We start from the raw sequence: 8,765 nt of genomic DNA on the forward strand, positions 1-8,765 counted from the left end.
GGGGGGGGGGGGGGGGGGGGGGGCTGAATTCCGGGTTAACCCTCATTAATATTCTTATATTTAAAACGTGCATTATTCTCCGAATCACCATGTTTCCTGCCCATGTGATCCATGTTCCAACCCACTTGCAACCTCCGCCATCATATATTTGTAAACATTTATCTCCGCCATGTTGAATTTTTAAACAATGATTTCCGCCATTTTGAATTTGTAAACAATAAGATCCGCCATGTTGAATTTGTAAACAATGATCTCCACCATGTTGGATTCGTAAACAATAAGATCCGCCATGTTGAATTTGTAAACAATGATCTCCGCCATGTTAGATTTGTAAACAATTATCTCTGCCATGTTTGATTTGTTAACAATTATCTATGCCATGCTGGATTTGTAAACAATTGTCTCCGCCATGTTGTATTTGTAAACAATTATCTCCGCCATGTTGAATTTGCTAACAATTATCTCCGCCGTGTTGGATTTGTATACAATTTTCTCCTCCATGTTGAATTTGTAAACAATTATCTCCGCCATGTTGAATTTGTAAATAATCATCTCCGCCTTAATGGATTCGTAAACCATTATCTTTGCCTTGTTGGATGTGTTGAGAAAAAAAGAACAAGTAGAAGTTTAATTGTAGTTTAATCCANCCTCCCTTCCCTTAAACTTCTTAGTCCATGTTTTTACCCTTATTTGATGTGCACAAGTATAAACTTATCTATTATTACAGTAATAGAAGGCCGAGATCAAAGATTGAGAATCATAAATCAATACTTTATGAATTTATGCAATTTATGCAATATTGCCTGCGGTACTGCAGTATACTTAAACCCATAAAAGGAATAGGAAAGGATCCGCGTGAGCTGAAAGCCTGCAGTGTGTCCCAAAATTAAATTGGCAGGCTCTTGATAGTTCAAATATTTAAATTTGATATAAAAATTGTCACTCAACTCAACTCTCATGTTTATTGGGACACCCTGTATAAAATGATGAATAGTCAGTTAAACTCCCTCTCATAGATATCAAATATCCTCCTCCCACCATTTATCATTTTAACTACGCAAAGCGTATGGTTTTGTACGCAGGTTTTTTTGCGTAGTGTAGGAGGAGTGGGTTTCAGATGTCATTGGTTAAATGATTTGTATTCTCGTTTTATACGCTTTATACTTATACCGACATGGTTTCAGGCATAGATTAATTAACAATACAGATAGAACATTAGATGTCGTCTTTTCAAGATTTAGGGGGTTTTCGTTCACAGTAACTCTGAGACAGAAGCCAAAAGAAGTTACGCGCATGCTTTCTCTTTGTCTTGTAATTCAACGCAGCATGCGTGTAACTCCTTCAGGCTTCTTCCTCAGGGTTATTGTGAACGAAAAAACCCTAAATATTAAAAAGCCGACATCTAGTGTGTTTCTGTATTGTTATTAATCTATGGTTTCAGGCTTTGAATACTTTCAAGCCAACGAGTTATAAATGCTTTTTAACAAAAAGAAGTGTTTAATTTTTTTTTTACTTTATCGAGTCTAAGCTATAAACAACCTAATTAATGACTCGAGAGGGAATTCGAAGAAATCATTTCCAAAAAATTAAATAACTTGTTATTTAAAATTTTGGGTTTCTGACCTTCCCCCTTTCCCCCACTCTTTAAGATGTGGCATTACAACAATTAAATTCCGAATTCCGCGCCTATTTCAAGGTGTGAAAATTACAAGTCAGAAAATTCCAAGCACATTTATATTCTCGTACTGCATTTTTGCTTTAAGGAATTGTGAACGTCAACCTTTTCTCAAAATATTTCTGTGAATTTCTACGCTCACAAAAAAAAACTAGACAGAAATGGATCGAGTTTTTTTTGCGCCATATAGAAAGAAAAAAATAAGATTTTTGCAGTTCCATAAAGAGAGCATCTTCGTAAAAAAATTATTACTTTTCAAAAAATATATTTCGAAGATCAAGAATCAAAATGACTAAAAATACAGCCATCATGCATTTAGGTTATTTTGTACCATTTAACTTTTTGTATGAGTCAAAAAATCTATTGATAAAATTTTACATTAAAGGAATTGAGTCTTTGTCCCAAGTTCTGATTTTCTAATCCCTATATCTTTGAAACCTAGTAATGTTTAAATCTTGATATTTCCAACGTAGATGTTTTGATGAGTATAGAATTCATTATTGTCTGAAACCCTCAAGGTCTACGACAATGGGTGGCAAAGATATAGGGATTAGAAAAACAGAGTTCGCGGCAAAATTTCAATTCCTCTGGCGTAGAAATGTCAATACTTTGATCAGTTGAGGGGTGGGGGAGAGGTCACCGTATGCACTCCCTCCATCCCTAATATTCCTGACGTGCACCCCGCTATGTAAAAAGGTGTTCTTAGGTCAATACAATCCTGTTGGGCGTATCGGGATATTTGCAAGGTTTAAAGAAATACAAGGTGTCTATTAAAAAAATCAGTTGGTCCTGCAGTTTTTTGACAGTTTTTTTTTGTATTTTGGACACCAAAATTTCTACTTGAAATTTCCGTTCTTAAAAGCCGAAAAACAGTTCAAAATTTAGGCTCTGTTGAGTCTGTCTTTTTACTAAGGGTTTTTTTCAGAAACACCCTGTATTTGCAAGGTTTATTGCATATATCATGACTTGACTTCAGATTTTTTTTATCATCTTTTTACTGTATAGAAACCTTCAGAAAGTACAGAGTAAAATTGTACATATCTATTGTTTACCTATATGTACAATAAACAGTACAATTTGGATGTGTGTCCCTATAAAAAAATATCATGTATAGTTTGGACACTTTTAAATTAGCATCAATGCTTGATCCCTAAAGTTAGTTCTGCAAGGTATATTATTACCACTGTATCTGTATATCAAAGAGAAATTAATCCGGATAGGTCTGCATAAGATGGAGATCAATGTCTGATCCCGAGGTTTACAAGTTCACAACACAAAAGACTTCAGATAAATATACGATGCTTTTAAATGCCAAAAAGTTTTTTTAGTTTTGTTTTGTAATACATCTGTTTACATGAGTAATTTTATCATGTGTGTTAAGTATTGTAATTATACGTGAACAAGGCATCAAACCATGACTTCATCAATCACAATTATTCCAATTTTTTATATTTTCAAAGTTTAGTTTTCCCACTTGTAGTTGTATGAAGTGTACACCATTTTATAAATAGATGTGTTTAACCACTTAATGTACATTGTAATTTGCTAGGGTGGCTGCACCATTATAAGTTCTTCTGGAATTTAAAAAATCTATTTTTCTTTCACTCATATCATTTTTCGAAATACCTGAATTTTTTTCCCCACTAAACCTCGCAAAACTTTGAAAGGAGGACAGGGGTGGGACGGGAAAAGGTATGTGAGGACAGGGAAAGGAAGGAAAGGGATGGAAAAGAAAAGGGAAGGGAAGGGAAAGAGATGGGAAGAAAAAAGAAAAGATGGGAAGAAAAAGAAAAAGGATGGGAAGGAAAGGGATTGGAAGGAAATGGATGGAAAGGAAAGGGAAAGGAAAGAGAATGGGATCGGAAGAAAAAGTTAAAGGATGGGAAGGAAAAGGAAAGAGATGGGAAGAAAAGGGATGGGAAGGAATGGGAATGGAAAAAAGGGTAAGGAATGAGAAGAAAAGGAAAGTAAAGGGATGGGAAGGAAAGAGAAAGATATCGGAAGGGAACGGAAAGATATGGGAAGGAAAGAGAAAGATATGGGAAGGAAAGAACAAGATATGGGAAGGAAAGAGAAAGATATGGGAAGGAAAGAGAAAGATATGGGAAGGAAAGGGAAAGATATGGGAAGCAAAGGGAAAGGAATGGTAATGAAAAGAGGGAAGCGAAAACAAGATGGAAGCGCAGGAAAGAAAAGCCGAGGGAAGAAAGGGTTGCTAGAGAAAATTAAGGGGAGCAAGAGGAAGCGGAGGGACGGAAAATAGGGAAGCGATGGATAAACCGGAAGTAGATTAGGGAACCGGATGTAAAAGAACGGAAACCTGTGTAAGAAAGGAACGAAAGCATTTTCAAAAAAAAGAAAATTAATGACTTAATTAATTATTGAAATGTTGAATTTAAGATTAAAAATTTATTCACAATAAAAGAATTGGTGAATTATAAAAGGATGGATGAATGGAGTATAGATGAATTATTGAAAAAAAGGATGAATGAAGTAATGAATCGATGAATAATAGAAAGAAAGGAGGATTGAAATAATGAATAGATGAATTATAGAATGAAAGGATAGATGAATTATAGATGAATTATAGAAAGAAAGGATAGATGAAGTATAGATGAATTATAGAAATAAAGGATAGATGAAGTATAGATGAATTATAGAAAGAAAGGATAGATGAAATATAGATGAATTATAGAAAGAAAGGATAGATGAAGTATAGATGAATTATAGAAAGAAAGGATGATGAAGTATAGATGAATTATAAAAAGAAAGGATGAATGAAGTAATGAATAGATAGGATTTCTAATGAAACTATAAATTACTGTTGTACACCTACCTAAACTTAAAACTTGACAAAGATCTAGAAACTAAATCACTAGATTAAACCCACGCCGAGAAACAGGTGTGTTATTGTGCCCGTAGCAATGAATGTTTGTGTGCAAAATTGCGTGTTTGTGCTCGTAGCTAGGTATGTTTGTTAGCAAACTTGTGTGTTTGTGCCCGTAGTGTGCAAATTTTTGTGTTTGCAAAGTTTTTATTTTAGAAATTAAAAGAACAATAGGCAGTTGTTTGCTTGATTATTATTCTAGTTTTTTTATTCTAACAATACCTCGTCAAATCTAACCTTTACTTTATTATTCTCTTTTGATGTGCTTCATTTTCATGCTGTTTTCCCTACTTTTCTTTTTTCCTTTTTTACAAGTTGTCTTTCTGAACAATTGTGGATGTGTTCAGAGAGAGGAAGGGTTAGGGTTGAGAGAAGGATCGAGAGAGGAGATTGTATAAAGAAGGGGTTGGGTTGAGGGAGGGGAGCCAAGGGAGAAGGCGAAGGGAAGGATGGAGGGTGGAAAAGGTAAAGAAAAGGAGTATGGGCGGGGTAAGGGAAGGTGAAAGGAAGGATAATGAGCGGAGAAGGTAAAGAGAAGAGGGAAGGGTGTGGAGGGATGGTGTAGAGAAGAGGGAAGTGTGGGGGAAGGGAGGTGAGTGGAAGGGAAGGGAAGGGTGAGGAGGGAGGGTAAGAAAAAACAAGGGGGAAGGGTGGGGAGGGGAAGGAGAATGATGAGGAGAGGGAATGTAAAGAGAAGTGGGAAGGGTGGAGAGGGAAGGTGAAACGAAGGGGTAAGAGCAGGGGAGGGAAGGTGTTGGGAAGGAGAAAGGTGTGGAGGGGAAGGTGAAGGGAGAGGGAGTGTAAGGAACCATATTTCCTAAAACCATTGAGAGTCAAGACTATAAACAGTACAGTCAGCCAGATGGAACAATTTCAGACAATCAAGATCGATGCAGATCCTTTCTAGATCAATTAAACATCAATTCTAGATCAATTCTAGATCAATTATTAACAATTCTATATTTGAATTTACATGAAAACCCCTAAAAACAAGAAATTTCATAAAAATACGTAGAAATGGAGTGGAGAGTCGGTTACATGTTTAATTTTCTAAAAATAGGATTGATTGGATTCATCTTATTATATCATAATATCACGGGGTTGGTTGGTATGATATCATATTGGCATGAATGTTCTAAATGTATAGTATATGTATACAGTGTGGGCTGAACTATTTCAGACAGTCTTCACAGATAATACTAAATTTATGTCCTAAATTTATTAGAAACCAAATATATTTAGTTTAATGCATTAAAAAAACGAAATATTAAAAGTTATATAATTCAAAATGAACAATCAAATTCCTGAAAACTGAGCTATTAGAAGCTAGATTGCGTTTAACACATTTGATTTGATTAAAGTTAGTTCTGTTAAAGTTACAACCTCTGTCTATAGCTGTTTAGCTGTGTGAGTTATACACAGCTAAATAGCTGTATTGACAGATACACAAACGTACAGACATTTACACAAACCAGCAGTCTGATCAGTGAACAGGAAGGGTCCCAGGACCAAAAAGATAAATTTAAAGAATTTCTATAAAAATAGTTATTTAGACCTGAAGAATTCAGCTTTAAGCCATGGTAATTATCCAACAGGAAGCTTAGATAGATAGATAAATAGATAAAGATAGATAGATAGACAGAATATTAGGTAGATGTATAGATACATAGATAAAAAGATAAATTTCATAGATAGATAATCTATTTAGGAACGTTAAGTTGTCTGTTTTCATGACAGTCTGTTTTCTTAAATACAAATACGTATGTCCGTTTCTATAACTGTCAGATTGTATAATAGACTAAGAACCATTTGGTCGGTCGATGCTTGTTTGTCTGGACAAGTCGATTGTTTGTCTAGTCCTGATACTCCACCTTTTTGTCCGACTGTCTAAAGTATGTCTGATTGTCTTGCTTAGGGCTTAGTTTTTGAAGGACATTGATATGTGACCACAGATAGATAGATAGATAGATAGATAGATGCATAGATATAGAAAGATAGCTAGATAGATCAATAAATAAATAGATAGATAGAAAGCATGATAGATAGATAGATATGTGATTAGTTAAGATAAATAAAAATGACAAACGACAAGTGTTATTAGGATCAAATATGTTTTATAAGAATAATCTTAACAAGCTACATAATGCATGGTTTGGTTTGGCAATAAAAACTGCATCATTCAGTTAAATGCATTTTGTACTTCAATCTTTTAGATTGGATTAGATATGATTTGAAGGACAAAGAAAATTTTTTAATAGAATTCGTCATCTTTCAACATATGTTTAAGGAAATAAGTATTTAACAAATGCAAAACTGATAACTCAGAAAAGACCGGGGTTATCTTTTTAAAAATAGATGCTAAAAATATTTGATTTAAAAAAATGAATTTATCCCTTGGTTAAAAAGTAGTAGGAGCATTATGTGATAATGTTTTGTATTAATCTGAAAAAGTGCAAATAATGTATTCTCTAATGGATGTTTGAATGATTGATAGATGAATAGTTTTCGTAAGATCAGTAGACAACCATCTGAAGATTTAAAGATTAACTTTTGAAGTATTCCAAATCTGATTAATAACCATTTCTTTAAAAAAAACCTGGTGTCCAAAAATATTCATTGAATTCCACTAATCTAAAAATTATTCTCAGGAAAATTAGAAGCGATGAAAGTTTTTAAACACATTATTGAATGGAAATCATGCGGCCAGGGTTTCCATTAATTTTTTTTTTAATTTATCTTATTTTTAAAGATAAGAATCAGAAATTAAATGAAAGAAAAAATTGACAAAGTAATTTTCATCATTTCCATGCTTTGATGCATACTTATAATGGGATTGTTTATATAAGCAATTGATTGATAGGCTCACTTTGGCCCCCCTCCCCCTGGACTTGCTCCCCCCCTCCCATATTTAGTTTGCATATGTATGAAGCCCCACTCCTCTTATAAACATAAACCTATAAACCTTCATAATATATATGCATAAAGGTAGAATAATTAAGACTGAAGATGACTTGACGATGAAGGTTGATAATCCAGTTCTTGGCCGGGATACAATAGATACATAATTCGACCAAGCAATCCTTCCAGACTCAATACAGGGGGAGGGGGGGATTAAAAGGACAGACCGGCAATGTAAGTCAGTTAAACTAATTATGCAGTGTTGTGAAAAAATTCTTTAGGATTCATATGAAACATATAAAACGTTTCCACGATGTATAATTACTGAGTTTGAGTACATAGTCGAAGTTCAAAATCATGAATTTGGATGGGTACAATTTCAGAATCGTTTTTTAATTATTAAATAACAACGACGAAAAATAAAGTAAAAATTATACAGTAAACTAATTAGATGGTTAGGAACATATTTCTCAAATGTCGTCTTTTCAATAAAAATCCAGAAAATCTGCAGAAAATCTTTGTGAATAATTGAGAGAAACTAATAATTGAATAAGATTACTTATTTTCTATGATAAGATTAGTTTTTATTTTCTCAGCCTGTTCCTAAACAACTAATTAGTTTACTGTAGAATTTTTTAAAACATTTTTTCTCGTCGTTATTTAATAATTAAATAAAACATTCTGAAAACCTATCTACCCAAAAGTACGATTTTGAACGTTGACTTTGCGCTCAAACTTAGCATTCACAGATCTTTAAAAAGTTTTATATGTTTCAACTTAATCCTGAAGAATTTTTCCACAACACTGCATACTCAGTTCAACTTCATAGCCGGTCTGTCCCTTTAAAAGATAAAAAAAAATGATCAAAATATCAATTTGTGGATACTTGTTATTTCTCCCTTCTATCCCATGATTTATTGATATAGAATTTTTCATGATCATATTTTACTTTGAGATTATATGTTCATCGTCTAAATAATTCTAAGAATACAAAATTTAAATAAAATTTCCAATTCAACGTGATTTATTAAAATTTAAAGGAATTTCTGTTTAAATCGATAATTGCAGATATTGCAAAATTATCAATGTTGTCTCAACCTAGAGAATGTACATTTTTGAGATTTTCAAAACCCGCTGGAAACCAAAGATTTTAGTGATCCAGTAGGGGAAGAGGTAAAAAGCCTTTGTACCAATTCGTTTATTGATTCGCATGTTTAATGGGACACCCTGTAATAATTCATTGCTTCATGTTCTGAATTTCTAACAGTTGGATTTAATAAAGTGATAATTTAGAGGTAATAGGAT

This window comes from Eurytemora carolleeae, unplaced genomic scaffold, assembly GCF_000591075.1.
Source record: "Eurytemora carolleeae unplaced genomic scaffold, Eaff_2.0 scaffold143, whole genome shotgun sequence".
In the NCBI taxonomy this organism is placed as follows: domain Eukaryota; kingdom Metazoa; phylum Arthropoda; class Copepoda; order Calanoida; family Temoridae; genus Eurytemora; species Eurytemora carolleeae.